The sequence below is a fragment of the Macaca nemestrina genome, chromosome 16 (assembly GCF_043159975.1).
Source record: "Macaca nemestrina isolate mMacNem1 chromosome 16, mMacNem.hap1, whole genome shotgun sequence".
Lineage (NCBI taxonomy): Eukaryota > Metazoa > Chordata > Mammalia > Primates > Cercopithecidae > Macaca > Macaca nemestrina.
The window spans coordinates 84,134,769-84,158,726 of record NC_092140.1 but is presented as its reverse complement, the minus strand read 5'-3'; the positions used below and the strand labels follow the sequence as shown (position 1 = coordinate 84,158,726).

Below are 23,958 nucleotides of genomic sequence, written 5' to 3'. Positions count from 1 at the left end.
CTACTCATTCCTTTTTTTCCTTCTTCCACAGCCTCCTCAATTCCTTCTTGCCACCCCTTCAGATTTAGACAGACCATCTCTTCAATTCTGATGGCAACATTTCACACTAAATAACTATATACCCTAGCGTTGCCTCTCACACGTCCGGGTGATTGGCAGATGCTTGTTTAGAGGATTGGAAACAGCTAAAAGTGACATTCAAGGATTCAAAAACAGCTTGGTTGGGAAATAAATCTTTGCCTGGGAAAAATGACTCTCTTTGCCAGACAATAGCCTTATAATTTATCATTTATTGGAAAAGAAGGATGCATTTTCAGAATTGCATCAGACGAAAACTGATTACGGATATTAAGCAATGTCTCTATGAGCCATTACTCACCGCGTATGTGAAAGCTGAGTGCCTCTGGAAGGCGGGCGCTGATGAGTCACTGAGTGTGCTATTGCACCATCGTAATTGTTAGCATCATAAACAACGGTATATGACAGGGTAGAGCAGATTAAAGAGAATGAAAGTGTCTTGTGCAGTTCCCTCTAGAAAGAAGAAACAAGACGTTATTTCACTGTGACGTTAACTATTGATTCAGGTTTTTGTTTGTTTGTAGCTCCTAATGGTTATGAGAGCTCAGAAGCAGTATTCACGGCTTATTCATTTCAAAAGCCACCATAAGTGATGGTTTAAGCTGTTCCAACTTTGTGCTGTTGTTTTTGAAATAAAAGGAAGGCTTTTTCTTTTCAGCGTTAGAAAAAGGGAAGACATTCAAGAGGGCTGAACCAAGTGCTAAGTGTTCAGGACCCCGAAGACCTTAGATTTGGCAAAAAATTATACCAAGAAGCAAGTGTTGTTATAATCAGAGGGACAGGGTAACGCTGAGCTGTGAACTCACAGAGCATTCATCCATTCCCTTCTGACATTTGTCATTTTTTATCTATGTTGTATTTATTTCAGATCATGTTTTAGCTACATATTGTGACTAAAATATCTCAAAACAGAGATTGTGTATACTATTTCTCAAAACAGAGATTGTGTGTAGTATAGAAATACCATAAATATCTCAAAACAGAGATTATGTCTTAAAAAGTTTTGCTCTCTCCTCAGAACCTAGCTCATTTAGTAACTTGTTATTGCTGAATAAAAACTAATTTATTGATAAATGAATGTCATGAGTCACTGTATTTATTACAGCTCATCTCCCCATTTCCTTAATTCTGTGAAGACACAAAAGCTAGATTAACCAGTGCTGCAGAAGAGTAAACTAGGATGGTTCTCGAAATGGTCATGTGTAATTGTTTATATTTCTTTCCACCAGTCTTTAACTTATATTATTTTAAAAAGTGCTGATATTTAATAACAAACATATCATTTGGAAAGAGTTTTACTTTAGATGAAAAAAGTACACCTTCTGGAGAAAACATTTTAATGTCATGCCTTTCAGGCACCCACACCTTCCTCTTCAGAATATGAGGCAGTAATTATGACTACATAATTCCCTCTGGGGAAGCTAATTAAATGTGGATATTTGCTAAGGAAAAATAGAGAGCCTGTGAGTATAAACTCTGCAAATGCAAATATATAAAGGATCACAAATTCACATTAGTGCATTCTGTTAGACAAATCTTTCTGCAAACAGCAAGGCTAGCCCTGGAAAAAAACTGTGGAACAGCCAGAGGACAGCTTGAATATCCCCTGAAATCTTCTTTCTGGACACCTGCCCGCTACACCATGATCATCTCTGGTTATACTTTCCTTATGTTCTTTCTTATCTTTTCCATATTGAAAACCTGCTGTATTATTGTATAGTATTAACTAGTATGACAGTGACTTTCAGTAACAATGGTTAAACAATCAGAAGTTTATTTCTGGTCCAAAAGCCAAAACTGGAGCTGCAGCTCTGATCTGTGAAGCTGTCAGGGGCCCAGGCTCCTTCTACCTTGTTGCTCTGATATCCCTAGTGTTCTCATTATTGGTCTGTTGGTCTCATCAAAATGGCTTCCTACCCTATTGGCATTCCAGCTAGTGGGAAGGATGAAAAAGAGTTAGCAGAGGGAACTCTCCTTTTCTTTAAGAGCAGGACTTGCAAGCTTCACACATCACTGACTTTCTTACTCCATTGGCTAGTCACACGGTTTTCCTTAATAGAAATGTCCTTTTAAATATGGATCTACGCTCACAAAACTGTAAGGGAAATTCCTCATGGACAAACTGAAAAAACAAACTGTGCAACCAGAGGGGTAAACAAAAGCAAAACTGTAACAGCACTGGAGGCATTAGAGGATCTCGCTGTCAAGGTACTTAAGAGCTACGTGAAGGGCAGGAGACAAGACCTAGGCCCATGCAATGTGAGTAGCTGGGAGTGACACTCCACATCCAGCTGGGAACCTGAAAGGGCTATAATCTTGATGAAGGCATGTACTAGAAAATGATCCACCTAGGCTTTAGATTGCGGGGGAGGCTTCATTGGAAATTAGTAATAAAGGCTTTCCCTCAGACAGACCTGGGATTCAAATTCATATTACCTCCAAGATCCCAAGCCAAAATACCTAGTTCAAGGGGTGCTGGGTTGATAGGACCTTGTAACCACTTTAACCCTTTCTGGAGAGACCCACCCTCCATGCAGACTTCACAAAATCTTCATAGATAAATTAAATGATTATCAACCAAATACTTACCATATTACATTTTCATTCAGACATGAGTGCAAAATAAAGACATTTTTAAACAAAAAAGTACAAGTTACTTCCCATAGACTTTTACTCAAGGGACATCTAACAGACATATTTCAAGGAAAAGAAAATCATTCCACCTCCCCGCTACACACAAAAGCAGATGTAAGAAAAAATATTGAGAAAATAAACAGGTCAACATGTAGGTAAGTCAAGAAATGCTGACTATATAAAGCATAAATAATATTATCCAGTTTGTTGTACAAAGGTACAAAAAGTACAAAATTACAAGGTAGAACAAAAACACTACACAAAAATAATATGCAAGACATGGAAAAAGATGATTTGATTTAAAATGTCCCAATTCCATGTATTGTTCTAGAAGAGGGTAGACAAATGCTTAACTTGAAACTCTTAATAAGTAAAATATACACATTAAATTTTAAAATTATTCCATTAAGAAAATAGACCTATATTGCATAACTTGTGACCAGTATAAAGAAGCATAACAAAATCCTAATCAGTCCGAAAGAGGGAACAAAGGAAGAAAAAGTAAAGAAGAAGAAAATGGAGGAGCACAGACAATTCAGAGTACATAGCACAAGATAAAATGGTAGAAATTGGTTAAACATTCAGTAGCATACTAACCTCGCCAGTTACACAACAGAGATTATCCGTTTATAGTTTCAAAAATCCGTATGTAGACCAGCACTAGACAAACACCTTAATAAGACACACAATGCTTGGATATAAACCAGCAACTAAACAGACAAAAAATTAGTAGAAATATGTTTAAAAAATATTTGACCTAATACATCACATATTGGAATTTGAAATCTATAAATTTGTCATAAACATTCTTTCGGAACATATATATGGAAAAATTCAAAATATTATCTTTATACTAGGTCATAAAGCAATTCTTATCAAATTGCAAGAATTACAATCATGATCATGATGATTTTTAATTAGATTTTAAAAATCAAGAGCAATGACAAGAACTTAAAACTTTATAATTTGGAAATTCTAAAACTTGCTATTGGGAGACAATTCTTTATGGGTCTCTTTTGTTTCTTTGTGTCTGGAGAGCATAGGCACTGACTGTCTTTCTGGAATATCTTTTCATGGATATTTGCATAGTGAACAGCCTTGGAAAACATAGCGTCTCCCTCCAGAGCAAAGACCAAGTTGTTTATATTATGGCACAACAAAGTAAGGAAAATATCTTTCTTTGAGGCAAAGATTCAGTGACCCAATACAAAAAAATTGGTTTTTTTAAGCTCAGGATTCCACGGCTGTAGTGTAACCCACTGCATGTGAAGGCATCACCTGGCTCTTTTTGTGTTGGCCTAAGAGAATTGGGGTCCAGGGAACTGGCTCAAATGCAGATATTCTGGATACAATTATTGCTATGAATAATAAGCCCTCCTTTGTCTCTGACCCAGACGTCTCATGGTTTTTGCCAGCATCTAGCATTCTGGCAGACTAGCTCATAAGCTTGGAAGTAGGATGAAATCTCAGACCCTTCACTGTTCTTGACCTATGCTTTTAAATAACAATGTGTATTAGGAAATGAAATTTAAAAATACTTATATCTAAATGATAGCAAAATCTTCCAGGAGGAAGCAAAAGTAATGTTTAAAGGAATACATACAGACAATGATGGTAGCAGAAAAGGAAAAGCAGAAACTAAATGAGCTAGGTGCTCATATCAAGAAGTTACATTATAAAAGAATAAAACCAAAGAAAATACAATAAAAATTATTTTCTAATAAGAGCAGAAATGATTTAAAGCAGAAAACAAATGGAGAAGATCAGTAAAACAAAAACAGTTCTCTGGAAAGATTAATATAATAGCCACATTTCTGATAAGACTGATCAAGAAAAATCAGAGACATCACAAATAGAAAGTGTAACTATTAGAAATGGAAAAGGGGACACACTGCGCTGATATAAATCAAAGCAATGAGTCTTTGATGCTGGAATTTTAAGAACTGGTGATAGACTCCTTGGATCATAGAGAGAAGATTTCTTTCTGGCTGGAAGTTTTTGCTTTCTGTCTCAATTCATAGCCAATGAATGATTGCCTATTCACAAGCCAAATGTCATTATGTCAAGTGACTAAAGCTGAGGACTGTGTAAGATTAATTCTACAAAAAAACTTTATAAAAGGCAAGCTGGATCTTAATAAAGAATTAGCAAACATGAAACTAAATATAAAACACAGTGCCATAAAAAGTCATTACTTCCAACATCTTTCATCATCCTAGCCATTATTCAAGATCCTTTTCAAAGGCCATCTACTTCATCCTGCTGTCTTTGATTCTTTTCTATTAGATATAATATTTTCCTTCTGTGACCATCTATAGCATTTCATGCTTGGTTTATGAGTCTAAAGCAATATTTTCACCTTCATGCTTACAATATTCTAAGCTTTCTACAAGGATGGACTGGGTCTTATTTATCTAAGTAATTCTGGTAAATAATAGTAATCGTAATAGCAAATAAACTACCAACAGCTGAGTGTGGTCAAAACTTCACTTGATAGGTGGTCAAGAAGTACAATGGAATTGAGTCACTAAAACTAAACAGCACTAGCTCTTTTATAGGAACTCTGGGATCCTGGAAGTGAACAAGTGTTAGAGCAGGAGGAGTCTCTAAAGTATACTTTATTCTACTGTCTGAACAATGCAGAGGATTACATTGATACTATCTCTGATGTCAGAACCCTTTTTGGGAATTTACCATGATGGGAACAGATAGAGCCATTTTAAGGTTGGTCAGCACATCCCATCTGAGGATGTTCCTACTCATGTTGGAATATCATCATCTATCCTCAAGTCATAATTCTGCTTTTAAAAAAAAAACTACTCAAATGTCACTTCCTCTAAAATGCCTTCCACATCCAGATCTGGTTTAGATGTCCTGTCATGTGCTTCTATAAGAAATTTAATAGCTACTTACCACATTGTATTGTAATTGCATTACATTGTAATTTACTTGTCTGGCTATGCCAGTAGATGATAAGCTCTTGGGGTGCCTACATTATATATCATTCTCTTTGTATTTCCAGCACACAGCACTGTAGCTGGACAAAATAACCATTCATAAAAAGTTCCTTGAATTGTAGAATGAATGATTTGGAAGTCTGCTGTGCTGAAAAGTTTTGGATTTATTCTTCGTGGGAATGTGGTTTCAGAAACTTCTAATCTAAACTGCTTCTGTTTGTCTCTAAGAGTTTGATTCGTATGATGTGTCCTCTAAGGTTCTGATGTAGGCAAGGAAAGTTTCTGATAATATAGATTTTCTGTTTTGCTGTTGTGAAATGAGCGGTGTATGGGTGTTTTCACATACTGTAGTCCTGTGCAATGTCCTCATCTTCAATTTGTTCCCTGGGTACTACATTCTAGGGTTTCTAGTGCCTCAAAACAGGTCTCCAGTCTGTGAAGAAGGGTTGGTGTATTAGCTTCCTGTGGCTTCTACATCAAATGACCACAAACAGAGTGGCTTAAAGCAACAGACATGTATTCTCTCACAGTTCTGGAGGCTAGAAGTCCAAAATCAAGATGTTAGCAGGGTCATACTCTCCAGAGGCTCTAGGGGACAGTCCTTCCTTTTCTCATCCAGCTTCTGGTGACTGTCAGCATTTCTTGGCTTGTGGCAGCATCACTCTGATCTCTGACTTTGTCTTCACACGGCCTTCTCTTCTCTCGGTGTTTTCCTTCTTCTCTTGGTGCCTTCCTTCTTCTCTTATAAGGACACATCTCATTGGCTTTAAGGCCCCCTTGGATAATGTAGGAAGATCTCATCTAGAGATGATTAACTTAATTATGTCTGCAAAGACCACTGTTTCCAAATAAGGTACAGTTTAAAAGCTTGGGATTTTAGATAATGTGCATATCTTTTGGGGGAGCCGCCATTTAACCCATTGCAATTGATAACTATAGGTCTGATTTCCAAATAGCATTGTCTACCTGCCTGGCAGCGCAGAAGTGCTGAATACTATTGAATATCTTTTTATAAACTCATGATATAAGCAGTATTTTATCTAACTTTCATCTTCCTAGTATCTTCTAGTGATCTTTAAAAAATTATTTTTGGTTATTAAGACTTGAACAATATAATTTGATTCTAAATTCCTGGGGGAAATGGTAATTTGGGGGGACATAAGTCATATTTCTATTTTTAAACAATTATTTTAGAATTCTGGTATTCAACACAATTACTTTTCATTGTATTGACCCAAGAGCCTACAAATAAATAGTGAGGTGATTTCCTTTTGCAAAGTCAGATATTGTGCTCTGAGTGCTTTGAGAAATCACCTGATTTTGATGAAATAATTTAATTTAAATGTTGTCATCAGGAATGAAGAATTTTCTCCATTTTTAAATAAGGAAATTGATGCCTTGGACATAATGTTTTACTCCCATAAGAGAACAATACGTATTGTTAGGTAGAATTTTTTTCCCCCCCAGCAAAGAAATTGCTACTGTACATTTTTAGAAACCAGGTCAATTTTTTTTTCAACTTCAATGTTAAAGGACTGTGTAGGGAAAACAAAATTAGAGTCATGAGTAATCTATGGCTCAAGGAACACAACAGGCTAAAGTATAGATTCAATAAGATGTGACCTTCACTTTTAAAAATATATATACGCTTTCCTAATTTAGAAGTCAAAGATGAGTTTGGGGAAAATTTTTTAAATGTAAAAAGCTATACAACTTGACTGGGCCAGGTGGCTCACTTCCATAATCCCAGCACTTTGGGAGGCCGAAGCAGGCGGATTGCTTGAGGTCAGGAGTTTGAGACCAGCCTGGCCAACATGGTCAAACTCCATCTCTATTACAAAAAAATACAAAAATTAGCTGGGTGTGTGGCGTGGGCCTGTAGTCCCACCTACTCAGGAGGCTGAGACAAGAGCATCGCTCGAACTGGGGAGGCAGAGGTTGCAGTGGGCTGAGATTGCGCTACTATACTCCAGACTGGGCAACAGAGTGAGACTGTCTCAAAAAAAAAAGCTATACAACTTAATGTAACATATAAAATGAGATTTGATTCTAGTGATTTGTATACGTCCCATTTCATATAGGTACATTTCTGATCAATTTTTATTAACAGATCCATTTTTTATTGAAACTGGTAACCTTAGTGAATGTGAGTATAGGTATGAAGAAATGCTTGAAAACATGTGTCTGAGATGAATTTAGAGCTTGGCCTTGATAGTGTGTACATAATGGCCCTAGTCTGTGGCTATATCATGCCCATCTTAAAGGGCTACTGCAGATTGTTGGCAACCTAATTAATTGCTGGTTGAATTGAATACTTGCTTCATCATGCAGCACATTACAAAAGTGATAACTATTTGCCTTTTCCCTGGAATGCCAACATTTTTTATTGCAGGGAGTCAACCATTTTTCCTCTTTCAGGGGTTAGTTCATATTTAGGTGAAAAATCACATTCAGAATTATCACATAAGATTGCCTTGGCCTCGTCTCTATCTTCATCAGAATCTTGAAGTAATACAATTTGGGATAGAAGAATATTCTAGAGGACATTCTTACCTGTAGATCTCACCGGTCTCTTCTGAGATGTCCAAGTAATGTACCCACCCCAGCCTCTCTTCTGAGTGTCTCCTTTGATATGGGTCACCATGTTTTATTCTATGTCCTTGCTACTTTAGCCTCAGCAGACTAGACCAGGGATAGGTCTCTACCACCTGTGAGCTGGCTGAGGGAGACCCTCCAGGTGCCTGGCACAACAGCTTTGCACGACAACTTGCCATATGCATGAGAACTAGCAGGCTTGGGCAGGGTCTCTTGGTGGGAGGTTGAATGAAAGACCTATGAAGTCAGCAGGGTGCAGAGTGACTCAGGCTTAGAGAGACAAAACATGAAGACAGTGTGCAGAAGCTGCGAAGCACCAGAGCCCTGAAAAGCAGAAAGTATGAAGAGTAGGAAGCATAAGAGTAGAAGGGGAAGAGAAGAAGAAAGTTGCTATAAAAGTAGCAAACAGAAGCAGTTAATAAAAAGCAGATGGAGGAACTGAAAAATAAGCTTGGCCCAGAAAAAAAAAAAAATCTGTTTATGCCTTTAAGCTATTGTCAAACTATCAGAGCTGGTGCTGTAGGCGGCATGCAATGAACAGTATCACAATTCTCTGTGACCCCTAGCTCTGTGCTTTGGAGACAGCATCCAGTTTTTCTTTGTATTCCCTTAACTAAAGTAACCTGCACCCGTTTCTAGTTTTTGCATCTGAAAGAGCCTAACAAACACAGTATCCTCAAGATGAAGCAAAGAACTGAGAAAAAATGAAAATTAAAATATAAAATCATAATTTTGACACTGAAACATAATCATTTATGGTATTTTCATTCAAAGCACTGTATGGCAGGCAATGTGCTTTGATGTTTCACATAAGGGCAAAGGACATACTCTGGAAAAGGCAGCCATAAAAGCCAGAAAACTTATTTTAATTCTGGGTTTGAGTCACAAGTGGCTACTTCTGGAGCTGGAGTACCCAGAAGGTAATTAGATTGTTTGTCCAGGTACCTTTCAGATGAACAGGATTGCTACCTTTAGAAGTAAAAGCAACAGAAGAGGGTTGTCCCCAGAACCTTACTTTATTTCCTAAGGGAAGACCTTTACTTGCTGTATTATAAAATTAATATTACTTTGTTCCTGCTGGGTAGTCAAGAGCAATTTGTGGGTGATTGTCAGTCTGATGTCTCAGGATCAGCATTTCTTATTACCTCAGATGTGATGGAGAAGAAGAAGCGTTGTGTTGCTTTCCTAGTACACTAAGGGTTCCTCTCTTGTGACTCCAGCCTCTGATAGTGCCAATATCTGAACAACGTAAATTCACATTTTGTGTTTCCCTTTATATTTTTGTTTTCTTTTAATCAGGCTCATTTCTTTGCAGGCAAAAAACATGGCTTCATGGTCTTGCTTAGTTGAGTTTTCCTTAGCCGTTGAAAGAAATTATTTGAATTTACTGACTAAATTTGGAACAAATTGCATTTCTGTGGCAATAAATGGGTTATCTATCCCTAATGGGGTGGAATATCTTCTTCATTAAGAATTATTCCATTTTTTGGTATGCCTTATTGCATTTTAGGGGTAAAACAACTGTACTGTTTTCTGTGGTGAGCTTAGAGCTAGCAAGTATTGATCCCTGGAACTTGTCATAAAAACCAAGGCTAGAGAAAGCGAACAATCACAATTATTTATTCACAATTTAATAATTTTCAATGACAGTTTCTGATAAGGGCCTAAGATTTGAAATGAGAAGACATGGGCTGAACTTCCAGCTCTATTATTTCCTGGAAATGTGGCCTTGTACAGTCCCTGAACAGCTCAGCTCCCCTGTAGGGACTTGGCAATAGCTACCTTATCTCCCAGGGAGGCTAGCTGTGAAGCTCCAAGGACAGAACCTTATGGAAAGTGCTGTGCAAATGAAAATCCCTCTCTAAAAGCAAGGTGTTAGGATGGTGAATGCTGTGACAAGAAGGCAGGCTTCAGTTCTTTGTTCGGAGTAATAATTATTGTGGATGAGGCTGGTGGGGGCGAGGGATGTAGACATAATGAGAGGTGTTCAGAAAGAAACGCTCAAAATACCCAAGACACAAGTATCAGCTCCTTCAGAACTCTACATTTACATAAATGTTTCTCTTCATGAAGTTTCCAAATTGAATTTGGGGCAACCACTCAGCTTTGTTCATTCTATTCACACCTCTACAGTATTGCCAGAAATGAGCTCAATTTCACAAAATGAAATAATAGCAATTTAGCCTAAGACTTGAAGACAATGTCAAGATGACAAATAAGATTCATTTTCCACTGCTTTTTTCTGTTTTTCACTCATTTATTTGAATAATTCACGTACTTTACATTTTGAAAGAAATAATTATAGTAATCAGAATCTGGCTTTTTATGAGCTATAAATTTTGAGAAGCTACTTATTCCTACTGGCATCAATATAATTTTAACTAATAAATATCTTTAATCTACCAATTATATAACATACATATAATGACACAGAGCTACACGATTCTGTGGTTAATCATTACTGAATGTGCAGGAGTTGATAATATAGACACTACCCCAGATCCCCAGATCTGAGTGAGTTATACATAAAAATATGTGGGAAAAGATAAATTTTAAAGAGCACTCCTTTTGGAAATAAAAGATAAAATGGAAATGAAAATGAGATGTTTTATTTTCCCTGAGCATTTTGTTCTTTTCAATTATGTGACAGTTTTGGGGACTAGTTTCTCTGTTTAGGATATAGACAAATGCTGGATTGCCAACTCAACAAAAGTGTTCCAAAGATCTAGGCCCTGAACTTGGGAGTGGGGGCACCGAGGTGTAGAGGTGATTCCTCTCTCTGGTCAAAGACATAGTTTGACATTTGAATACTATTTCTCACCTATAAAGCTATTTTTTCCATACTATTCCATGTCATTTATTTGAAATACAAAAATGTTTACTTTAAAACCCAGTCTAAATATCCTACTCCTCTCTAAGAAAAATTTTAGAGTGTGCATTCATGGTTAAAAAGAGATATATTAACCTGATAGGTGTACATTGGTTCAGCCCAAAGAAGTAGGATATTTTTTCTGTGCATTGTGATTCTGAAGTATGATACGTTTTCTGTGCATTGTGATTCTGATTATTCCTAAATAAAAGATGAAACATTTCATAGGTAGCACAGCGTGTGAATGAGGAAGGAAAAAGGAGATTCTTTATACCAAGGAGGAAATAAGTTTCCTGAGGCAGACTCCAGCAGCCTAAGGCCCCTGAGCAGTGGTTTAACATCCTCTTTCAATTGCCAAGAAGGCAGTCTAAGATGTACTTTCTATAAAATGAAAGTCTCAGGCGATCTCTAAAGCCCCATCTAGCTCTAAATTTCTAGAATTTTGAATGTTCCTGAATTTCAGCCTTTGCTTTACTTAGCCCAGGCATGTGTGGATTTGATCCACCTGATTTTTCTCCAACTACTTTTTCTCTTCCTCTGAAATCACAGTATGACTAGTTGGCTTTAGCTGACTGTCAGAAAAATGATCCTTCTTAGAAAAGGGCAAAAGAGAAAGCTAAGTGTTGTTGACAAGGGGGGAAAAAGCAAAATTTAAAAATTCTTTAAAATATTTAAAGAGGTTTATTCTGAGCCAACGTGAGTGACTGTGGCCTGGGGAATACTCTCAAGAGGTCCTGAGAAAGTGTGCCTGAGGCAGTCAGGTTACAGGCTGGCTTTATACATTTTAGGGGACAGGAATTGTCTGTAACATCATAAACCAATACATGAAAGGTATACATTGGTTCAGCCTAAAGAAGTAGGATATTTTGAAGCAGGTGGAGCTCCCAAGTCATAGGCAGATTCAAAGATTTTCTGATTGGCAATTGGTTGAAAGAGTTAGCTTTGTTTAAAGACTTGAAGTCAATAGAAAGAAATGCTTAAGATGAGGTGGGGTTGTGGAAGCCAAGATTCTTGTTATGTAGATGAAGCCTCCAGGTAATAGCCTTCAGAAAGAATAAATGGTAAATACTCACTTTTTTTTTTAGCATAATTTTTATATATATTTTATGCAGCTGGAAACCATCATTCTCAGCAAAATACTCACTTTTGAGTGGTAAAAGGTGCCAGACTCTTAGCAAATCTCTCCAGGTCTGGGAAAGCCTTGACTATATTAATGAAGATTCTCTACAGATGCAAATTTCCCCCACAAAAGATGGCTTTACAGGGCCGTTTCAAAATATGTCAAAGAAATATAGTTGGGGTAAGATATTTTGATTTCCTTCAGGGCCTACTATCTGTCATGTGATGCTCTACCACAGTCAGGTTGGAATTTCGTATCTTATTGCCACAAAGAGTCTGTTTTGCCAGTCTTATAATCTCTATTTTAATGTTAATGCTGATCAGTTGTGCCTAAACTCCAAAAGGAAGAGGGCATAACAGGGTGTGTCTAACCTTCTTTCCCACCGTGGTCAGGAATTCCATTTCTCAGGCTTCTCTGGGGTCCCCTTGGCCAAGAGGGTGTCCATTTGATCAGTTGGGGAGGGCTTAGGATTTTATTTTTGGTTTACTGTCTTTACTCTGGGAATGGTGGACATTAGAATCTATATAGGTTGCACTTTTGGTTGGTTTCTATTGACTGGGCTATTTCTGAGTTCTGTCAAGGTGGAATTAAGTTGTAGAAAATGAGAGAAGTGCATATAATTCTTATTCTTAGCAATGTAAATGGATTTTATCTGGTAAGCATATACATGATTTCTGGCCCATAGAAAAGATTATGCCAAACATTACATTTTATTGCCTTTGAGAGTATTAACCAGCTTTGCATTTATTAGCAAATACTTTTAAATATCCCTGATTGCTCGGTCTTTAAATTCTTTAAACTTTCCAATAACGTCTTATTGGTTTACCCTTTAAATAAAGAGATAAACAAAATTTTTGACTTGTGTTGAATTGATATGAGTCATGATTTTCATCATTTTGAAAATTATACTTGAGCAGCAATTTAGCTAGTGAAATGTGTGTGTGTGTGTGTGTGTGTGTGTGTGAAAAAGAGAAAGAGCAGTTACTAAAGTCTTCTTTACTCATTTGTTAACATTTATAACCAAATATGATCAGCCACCCGCACTGGGCTTTAGCTATATTCACATTAAATCAGTATATTGTGTCTAATTTAGAAAGTTCATCATGGCCTAGGTGAATTGCTTTACAGCTTTATGGGGTTCAAGAAAGATCACAGAAGCTGGCATTTAATGTAATTATAGAATAATGATTACCACGTGTAAAAAATTTCTCAGTATAAAGAAGCCAGAACAAAACCTGTCTTCAAACTAAAGGGAGGTTATAAAAGGGCTAATTGGTTCAATTGTCATTTCCTCCCACTCAAGGTGTTCAGTCCTTGAACCTTTACCTTCCCTGGATGAGGAGTCTGTTTAGTAGCACTCTCAATGGAGAAAGAATTGGTGAGAGACACTGAGATAAAATAGATTGTGTTATCTGAACTTGAGAAATCTGAGAAAAAAAGGACTGTAGCCCCACGTGGAAATTTTGCTACTTACACCAGGGTGTTGTAGTAAATAATGTAATGCTAATTCAATATTAGTCTTTCATTAAATGCGTTAAGGCTTTAATCTCTGCTTTTGCTGTAGGGTTTCAAATAAATGGGTATGAGATTAATTACCACTTGTATTTTGGAATCAGGGACATTAGACTAGCTAATCTAATAGCAATCTGAGGAAAGGGTAATAATCCCAACCAGCGAGAGGCATAGCTGAATCCCTCTTAATTCAACGCAATCTGCATTTCTGCTTAAAATGTATTAATACTGTGTGTACCCTCTATAATCTTTATTCATACCTTCCTGCATTATCAGTAGAGAGACATGAATTACAAATTAACCTCCCAAACCACAATTCACTTTAGGCTAATAGGTTCTTGAATCACATACTTAAAATTGAGCCAACTCTTGCTGAAAGAAAACCTCATAAAACAATTTTCCAATGTGGAAAGGATGATGAAGTGAGGAGATAGGCAAGAGACAGAGTCTATTTTCCTTTGCAGTGGTTACAATAGGATATTAAAAATGTAAAATGCAAAACCCCAAATGAATCTGTGGAATCAATTTTTTTTATAAAGCAGAGACACTTTTTCTTTCACACCTTATTTTAAAATCCTAGAACATGATATTTATTGTGTTTATCTGTTTTCTACCTGAATAAAGTAGAAAATAGAGAATAGGTCTTACTCACGTTTGATCACTGAGATCTTACAATGCTTTTGGTTATTATCCTCATATGGTTTGGCTGTGTCCCCACCCAAATCTCATCTTGAATTGTAGCTGCCATAATTCCCATGTATAGTGGGAGGGACCCAGTGGTAGATAATTGAATCATGGGGGCGATTTCCCCCATACTGTTCTCGTGGTAGTGAATAAGTCTCACAAGATCTGATGGTTTTATAAGGAGAAACCCTTTTTGCTTGGTTCTCATTCTCTCTCTTACCTCCTGCTACCTAAGACACACCTTTTGCCTTCCACCATGATTGTGAGGCCTCCCCAACCAGGTGAAACTGTAAGTCCATTAAACCTCTTTTTCTTTATAAATTACCCAGTCTTGGGTATGTCTTTACCAGCAGTGTGAGAACGAATTAACACGTATCCTAAACTGTTGAGATGGCATTAAGCAATCACAGGGGAGGCAGAAGAATAGGAGACTGAGAAGAATCCAGGGCCATAATAAAACAGCAGGTCCCCTAGAATTGTGCAGTGCATAACCTGTACAACTGTATCTTTCAATCTTGAATGTTGCTAAGTTTAGCAATGAGAACTGGACTTCAAGCAGAATGGAAGTGTGATCCTAATTGGGGTGGCCAGACCTCAGAGACTCCTGGATTGACTACTTCAATGCAGTTTGCATCCTTTACCCAGCAATGAGCAGGACTGACCCATACTAGCTCTTAAGCAGATGAAAGAAGGATATAATTATCCCTAGGGCAAAATGCATTCTTATTCTCATACAGTCGAATAATAGTTTGCTCTGTGTAGCAAGCTATTAAGTCCACCAGAAGCAGTGGACTCATAGTGAAAATTTCTACTTCCCTCTCTTGAAACTGTAAAGACGTGCCATAGAGGTAAAAAGACACCTTCCCACAGCCTGCTTCCCCCACCAACCTAGGAAGACCCAGATACATTCTGGAAGGACACTGAGCAAATGGTCAGCCTCATGTGGTGGTATTCTCCACAGTTCATGCCCTGGTATGGGAAATGTGGGGCTAAGGAGACTACATCTTCGAACTTCAGCTTGCTGCCGGACCTCCTGCCCTGTGCTCCACTCTTATTGCAGCAAAGTTCTTGCTTGAATCCTTTAAAGGAAAGGAATTTGTATTCTTTGCCTGTGTCTGTTGGCAACTTTCTGTCAGTCACTATCCCCCTAAGACAGCCACCCATGAGCACATCCCCGAAATTCAAACAACATCAACATCATCTACATCCCTGATGGGAAGTTTTGTTATCCTTTGCTTTTTTGTTTTGTGTGTGTGTGTGTGTGGATTTTTCGTTCTAAGAATAGAGACTAGAAAATGAAGAGAAGATGAAAAAGGGAGTTTTATTTTACTGTATAATTAGTTAGATTCCTGTTAATGGAAGTTTTACATATTCTGTCTTTTTCTTTTCTTTTTTGACATCTCTGCAAGATTGATTCTGGCTGTTGCAGACCATAATTATAGGTCTATCCTCAGTGTATAAGATATTGATTTGCCTTCCTCAAGTAGTAAATTTTAGTGACAGGAATTATCTTTTGCCAATTTCTTTTGTACAATGCCCAGCTAGACATATAAAATAATTTTGGATTTTTTTTTGATGATAAGGTGATTGAGAACAAGTTACTCAACTTTTCAGTTTTGCTGTCTATGATAAAGACAGCATAAATGGTGAGCTAAATGTTTTAAGAAACTTACTCAGAGCAGAAGGGTGTTATTGTATTAATTTATGCAGGCTGATTAGCACATAGTGCCTGGCTGATAGAAGGTAATCAATAAAGAGTAGTTGTAATTATTAGTGTTATTATTAACATAAGTTGAAAATGAAAGGATTTACCTTAAGAGATGGTAGGTAGGCCTAGGGCTGTGTGCTGATCCATGGATGAGGAGATCCTGATAGCGGAATCTACGACCTGGACCTATGTCCTGGGGAAGAAAGAAGCAACTTGGATTTGGAATAATAATAAAAGTGAATGGCTTTGATTTATTAGGTATCTAATATATATTCTTTACCTTTGTCTCATATAAGCTTCATAATAACACCACACAGTGTTTATTTTCCCTACTTTTTGGTTAGTAAGCTGTAGCCCAATGACTTGCCCAAGGTTACACAGCTCATAAGCAATGGGGATGATCAACATGAAGTCACGTCTGTCTACTTGACTGTTTTTACTTTTCAACTTACTGAATGAAAAGAGGCCCATGCAAGCCTTCTTTACTACGGGTTCCAAAATAAATATAAAATGATGATAAGCCTGCATATTTATTTATGCCTGTTGCTACTTTCCAACTTTCGTGTTTACTCCCCACTGTCAAGACGATGTTTTTTGAGCTGAACAACCGAAGGCTGTAACAGGAGCCATGCCGTACGCAGAGGAGGAAAGACAACTTACAATGTGATGATGGAGAAAAACTGCAATAGCAAGATGGTCCTCCAGATAAACCAAATCCCACCCACCTGTCCATATCAGCTGCCCCTACCGGAATAGGTTATTTTCCGTTTTTCCAGTCTCCACACTCTCCATGTTGTGAAATTTCTGCAGCACTAAGACCCATACTCCAACACTCTTAAAACTGTATCATCTTGTATTACTTGCTGATTAGAATTTCAAAATAAAGTTAGAGGTGTCATAGATCACATGCCTAAATGGAACCTTTTACAGATAGAACCATAGAGCTTCTTGTATGCTGGGCGTGTCTTCCTAACTAGATCGAAGGGCAGGGATTATGCCCTACTCACCTTTATAGACCCCCTTTCTCACACTCTAACATAGCGGTGGGTACTCAGAATATACTAGATGATTAGATCACTACCATATTTTACCAGGAAAACAATATACGTTAAAAAAATAGTTTTGTGGGCTTTTTCTTCCCCCTGTGTCTTTAAATTTTCAGGTTGTTTTACTCCCTTGCTCTGGGGAGTATGTATGTTTCACTTCGGACACATCAAAAGCCAATGTAGAATGTTTTATGTTCTCCAAAATGTCCTTCTCTCTTTGTTCAGCAGGCACACTGGGGTCCTCTTATTTCTTAATAATTATCTGTTGTTGAAATAATATTGTAGCTTTTCATTGATAATAAACTGGCAATCACGTAAGCACATAATGTAAGCTTTGACTTTAAAAAAAATTGTTTTAAAAGGTAGTGTGTGGACACAAATTAAAATGTTAAGTGCACAAAGTTTTTTTAAAGTCCTGGTTTCCTTCCTAAAGAACAATCACTGTTACCCACTCTATCATTTCAGAAGAGGTGTGTTGTCTTAGTCTACTCTGGTTGCTATAACAAAATACCTTAGACTGGGTAATTTATAAACAATGGAAATTCATTTCTGACAATTCTAGAGGCTGGGAAGTCCAACATCAAGGTGCCGACAGCTGTAGTGTCTGGTGAAGACTTGCTCTCTCCTTCCAAGATGGCATCTTCTTTCTGTGTCCCCACATGGTGGAAGGGCAAAAAGGATGAACTCTCTCCCTCAGTCACTTTCATAAGGACACCAATCCTTTATAAATCACCTCCTAAAGGACCCAGCTCTTAACAGTGTTGCACTGGGGACTTTCAACATGAATTTGGAGAGGCGCAAACATCAAACAACAGTACATATATATGAAAAAATATTCTCTGTCTCTGTCTCTCTCTCCCCTCACTCTTTACTCTCCAACAAATATGATAGCATATTAGTCACATTCTTTTGCAAAACATTCTTTTTATTTTTTCACTCAACAATATATGTTGGTGATCATTTATTAGCACAGACAGACCTACCTCAATATTTTAATGGTTGCTTAATATATCATTCCATTATCCTTCCAAAGACCCAGATATGGCCTCTCTCTTGCTTTAGGCTAGTTAGGGTATTTCCAATCTTTTGGAATTATAAAACGCTGCAATTAACATCCTTTTATACGTATAATTTCAAGCATGTAGGAGAAGTTCCCATAGAATCAAAGGGTTTTTGACGTGAAATTTTGAAAGATATTGACAAATTATTTTTGAAAATGGCTGTGTCCTTTCATTTCTCCATTAGCACTATTTGAGAGTGTCTTGGTAAGACAGTGTGTTATCAATTTTTTTATATTTGTCAATCCAATGGGTAAAAAATGGTTTCTTTGCATATTTTGTAAGTTGAGTGCTTTTGCAAATGTTTGGAGTTAATGTACTTTCTTTTTCTATGAATTGTCAAGATACTATGGCCATTATCTATAGAGAGAGACCATGAAAGAAAGAAAAAAGCTTTTCCCCTGCTTTTGGAACAAAGGGATCCCACACTTTCATTTTGCACTGAGCCCAAAAATTATATAGTCAGCCCTGGCTATTCTCAACCATATACAGTATACTTTTGTTATTTCTTTATCTTTATGTAAACCATATTATGTGTATCTTTATGTAAACCATATTAAATGCATCTTGCATTTTCATTAAATTTTTTGTATCAGGGCTTCATCTGTGTTAAAAGTTATAATAGTAGCTCAGTACAGATAATGGTTCTTTGAATATACTTGGACATATCTCTTGGTGCCCCCGTTCAGGGATATTTTTAGGGATGGTGTGTACACATAAGCGTGTACAGTGTGTGAGTGTGTGTGTGTGTGTGTGTGTGTGTGGTTTCCTGGTCATAGGATATGCATATTTTTACTTTACTATGACAAAATTGTTATCCAAAGTGGTTGTAGAAAGCTACATAACATAGATACACACACACACACACACACACACACACACACACACATGTATATATACACACACAGTTTGTTTTGCAGTGATCTCCATCCTTACCAGCACTTTAGTATAAAACTTTAACTCATTGTGGTTTTAACTTGAACATCCTCGTTATTTAAAAGGTTGGGCACTGTTCATTTATTTCATAGCTATTTGGGCTGACTCTTCTGTGAAGTGTTTATTCGTATGTTTTACCACTGCTTTGTGGGGAGGCAGGCTTTTCCTTTTTGCTTATCTTTGCATTTAGGAATCTTTTGATTAAGAAGTGTTATTAATTTTAACTCCGTTAACTTTCCTATTTTCATTTACATTTTTTCTTTTTGGGTCTTGTTTTCATCATTTTTTTCCTTCTCCAAGCTCATAGAAATATTCTATATTTTTCCCCAAAGTCTTAAGTTTGTGGTTTCCATATCTACATCTTTTTTCCCTTTTATTTATTTTTGTGTATGCTTTCTTGTGTCGTTGTTGTCCACATGGAAAAAAAATGATCATAACATCATTTATTGAGCAACCCATTCTTTCCTCACTGATCTGTAGTGTCATTCCAGTTATACACTAGATTTCATTTTATGTACAGGCTTGTTTCTAAATGCTCTGTGCTGATCCACTGGTCTAGTCTATGTTCCTGAGCAGTATTATGCTCTCTTATATACAGGGCAATGAAAACTGGCAAAACAGCTCCCCTCATCTTGTTCATCCTCTACAGGAGTGTTTCAGCTATTCTTGTGCTTTGCTTCTCCAGAAAACTTTTAGAATCTACTTATCAAGTTCTATAAACAACTCTGGATTGAATGTGAAAGGAATTGCATTTAATTTATACAGAGCAATTTGAAGAGAAATGACCAAATTTTTAATATGTTGTATCTTTCTATCACAAACGTTTTACATATACAAAATAAATATAGGGCCAGGTGTGATGGCTCATGCTTGTAATCCCAGTATTTTGGGAGGCCAAGGTGAGCAGATCACTTGAGCCCAGGAGTTCAAGACCAACCTGGGCAACATAGTGAGAACTCATCTCAAAAAATAATGATAGATAAATAAATAAATAAATAAATAAATAAATAATATATGCATCTAAATATGTTTACCTTAATGTATTTTAATAACATACATAAGTTCAAAGAAGTCTTGCGCAAGTTTTGTTAGATTTTTTTCCTGGATGCATTATGATTTTGTTGGTATTTTAGGTGCTCTGATTTGTAAAATTATGTCCATATTCTTGAGGAGTTTCTATATAAACAATCTTATTACCTGCAAATAACAAAAGCTTAGCATTTCCTCTTATAATTTCTACGTTTTATTTTTCCTTATCTTACTGTACAATGTTGAATCAAAGGCATCGTTGTTGTTTTTTATTTTAAAGGGAATAAGGTTAATTTTTTATTAGTAAGTATTGTATGTGCTACAAATTTTTGGTAGGTACTCTTTCTAAAACAGCAATCATCACAGAGTAAGTTACACTGTGATAGCAAACAATATCCAGATCATGGGGGCTTACTGCAACAAAGATGTCTATTTCAGTTTCATAATGTGGAAACTGAGCTGGCCTCCACTCTGTTTCATTTTTGCTCCGTGTGCTTTTTTATTGTGGAATGGAAGTTGAAAAAGCAACATTTATTTAGAAGTGAGACCTTTCAGGAGGGGATAGGAGAGAAGAATGACGGATAAAACATGTATTAGCTCTTAAAGCCTCTGCCAAGACTTAGTAAACATCATGTCTGCTTTCGTGCTACTCCTGGCAGAGCAAGTCACATGGCCCAGGCTGGATGTCAGCCAACCAGGAAGTACTCTCCCCTTACAGGGAGGAGGTGTGTACAAATATTTGGGAACAATAATTCCTTGCTCCTTCTATTAAGAAGAACTATTATTTTAGTATGAGGTCTTTGGAGAGATAGGAGACCACATATGTTTAAAGTTCATCCAATACTATTGAAATAATTATTTAATTTGTTAATTTCATGAATTAAACTAGATTTTCCAATGCAAAATATATTTTGCATTTATAGGATGAATGCAAATTTATCATGGTGTGTTATATTTTTCATATATTCTTGGATTCAGTTTGCCAATATTTTTAAAGGATTTTTGCATCTATATTCATGAGTAAATCATTTTTTCTGTCTTGGCCCTTTTCAGAGCATCTCCTTATAAATAGACATATCTCAGAGGCAACTACAGAATGTGGACAGGAAGGAAGAAGTTTTCAGACATGTGGTAGAACGGGGCAAGTTCTGAGCTCAGTTCTGGACAAAGCACAAGCAGGTACCAGGTCCCAGAGCAATGCCTCGTCTGTAATGGTCTCCTCATTAATCTGAAGCCCTGTGTATTGAAAAAAAGCACATGATAATACATAGATTGAAAAATAACAAGATGTGATTAGGAAATCATTTTGAAATACCTAAATTGGGAGATGCTATGAGGATAAAATATGTATATTCTATGCAAAGCAGAAAGCCCAAAATGCTCTGGTTCACTAATTAAAGTATTTTTCTATTTTCTCATCCCTTTTCTTTCTAACTGTGGGGTGACTCCTGGCGAGATCTACCCTCCACTGCCGGCTTCTGCACAAAGTCGAGAAATCAATATTATAATCATGCACTGTTTCCATAGCAAGTGCTCCTGCAGCTCTGAGCAAAACAGCACTTTCCAAACCCTGCCAGAGTATATGTGGCAAAGAAAGATTAATTAGCCACTCACTCATTGACAGTATTTCCCTCTACATCTGCTTGGGCCTGATGTGAGTTTAAATGTCTCTATTAAGTGCCTGAAGCTGATTGCACATGTATAAAATTTAATGTCCCTTCTGAAACCTCAGAGATGTCTGAGATCTGGGTTCCCTCTCTAAACAGTAGAGATGTGGGTAAAAGGCTTAGCGTGGACAGCAATTCTGGAGAGGCAACAGAGAACAGTTAGATTAGGGGTTGGGGTCAGCTAGAAGTGCAGTAGGGTGGAGTGGGAGAGCTGAGGTGTAGCTCTAGTTCTTCAATAACCTGCCATGTGGCTGGCAAACCACGCTGCTTCTGTGGACTTCTCTTCTCGCCCAGGTGTTAGATTCGACCAGTGCTTTTCTAACTGGGTTTTCCAGAATCCAAGAGAATCAGGGTCCCCTTAAGAAAATTCTAGACTCTAAAGCATATGATTAAACCAGGGCTGTTCAACAGAACTTCTGTCCAACAGAGCTTTCTGCAACGATGGAAATGTAAGATATCCATGCTGCCTGATGGGTAACCACTCATCACTTATGGCTACTGGGTCCTAGAATTGTGTATAATGTGTCTAAGAAACTGAATTTAAAAGATTTTTAACTCACATAGAGCTATCTTAATTTAAATTGATTAAAATTAAATAAAATATAAAACAAGAATGGCTACCATATTGGACTGTGTGGCTCTGGAGGGTCTGGGCTCAGGCCTAAGTGAACAGTGTCCAGGGCTTAACCGAAACTGCAGTGATGTTATTTTAAGAAAATCCTAAAGAGGAAGCAGATTCAATCATGAGGCTACTCCCACCCACCTCTTTAGCCTGTCAGTATCTCTATCTCCAAAGCCTACTCCTGCTTCAACCAGACACATCTGCCTTTGCTTGCAAAAAATTTGCTTCTGAAACAGTTTTCCCTGAGCAAAAGGACATTTGCAGCTAAAGGACAGCTAAAAGCCATTTGCAAACCACCGGATTAAATAATCTCCAGAGTTCTTGCACATTGAAAGATTCAAATCCCCCAGTCCTAATCTCCCTTTGTACATGGCAGGGACCAAACATACATTTCTGGGTGTGGCATGGGAGAGGGTGGCCTTCCCTGTGGTCCCACCCCACTTTGCCTGGCATCGGGGAGATGCCAGTGTCACTGATGTAGTGTCTAAGCTGAAGAGCATCCCGGCTCCTCCGACAGGGCAGAAGCCTTCCATGATGCTCACAGCTGCTCCCCCGGAACTGCTCATGGCTCTTCATAGCTTCTGCTCACCCTACACACTCAGACCATAGAAAGAAAACAGACCACAGGCCAGAAAAAATCTCAATGCATTTCTCAGCCTAAGTCTCTTTTCCCATACAGGTGAGAAGGAAAGACCAAAGATTGCCGAAGGAGTGATGCTCAGGGCTCTGCTACAGCTGCCCAGGGACACGGGGAGGCTCTGAGGCCAGGCGCCCCACCACCATGGCCCTTTGGGGACTGTTGCTCCAGGGGCTGGGGCAGGGATGGTGATGAAGTGTGGGGGAGGTTGGTCAAAGCAGGGAGCCTGAGCTGCTCCTTTCCTTGCATTGAGATGTCAATGCCATCTATGAGATAGAAATCTCACATAGAAAAATATGTTTGGAAAATGATGGAGAAGTTAGGTTTAGAGTATTTCACGTCTCAGAACCACCTAAACAATCAGCAAACTACATGATGGAAAGCCTGTCTTGTAGAAAGTGCCAATTTCTGTCTGTGACTGTTGGAGAGAAGGGAGGGACAGATTTTATAGCTCCTAGAGGCATCTTGCAGGTGAGGGGTTGTAGGGAAAGCAAACTTCTCAGACAGGCCAGTGTTCACATAGTTCCTTCAATTACAGTTCCTCGGTCTCCCTTCAAAGTGCCACCCCCAAAGGTAAGTAACACTCAGTAGCCCTCCAGAAGGTTTTTGTAAAAGGAAATGGCTTTGATATTTCATCTTTCTCAACCACACTGAAACAAACAGTGTGGCCTGTCGAAGTCAATATTTTAAAAAAAGAATACAACTGAGAGAACCACACTATTGTATATATTTTCCCAACCTCTCATTCTCACTTGGAGCTCAAATTGTTGACAGGAGTTTTGTGTTTTGCTGTGTGCTTGGGAGGG

At 37.7% G+C, this 23,958-nt stretch overlaps 1 protein-coding gene across 32 annotated transcripts in view; it reads right to left on the bottom strand.

The window, feature by feature from the left end:
* LOC105491720 (epithelial stromal interaction 1) overlaps positions 1-23,958 on the bottom strand; it is a 307,766-nt gene that overhangs the window by 40,468 nt on the left and 243,340 nt on the right. For 27 of the 32 annotated variants that reach the window (XM_071081429.1, XM_011758361.3, XM_071081425.1 and 24 more), the window contains 2 exons: positions 16,262-16,350; positions 380-531 (listed from right to left, as the gene is read on the bottom strand). The gene's annotated coding sequence lies outside the window, so the exon portion shown is untranslated. Of the gene's footprint in view, positions 1-379; positions 3,423-3,450; positions 15,529-16,261; positions 16,351-23,958 lie in introns of those variants that run through there. The other 5 variants (XM_071081421.1, XM_071081422.1, XM_071081424.1 and 2 more) reach the window with 3 other exon arrangements.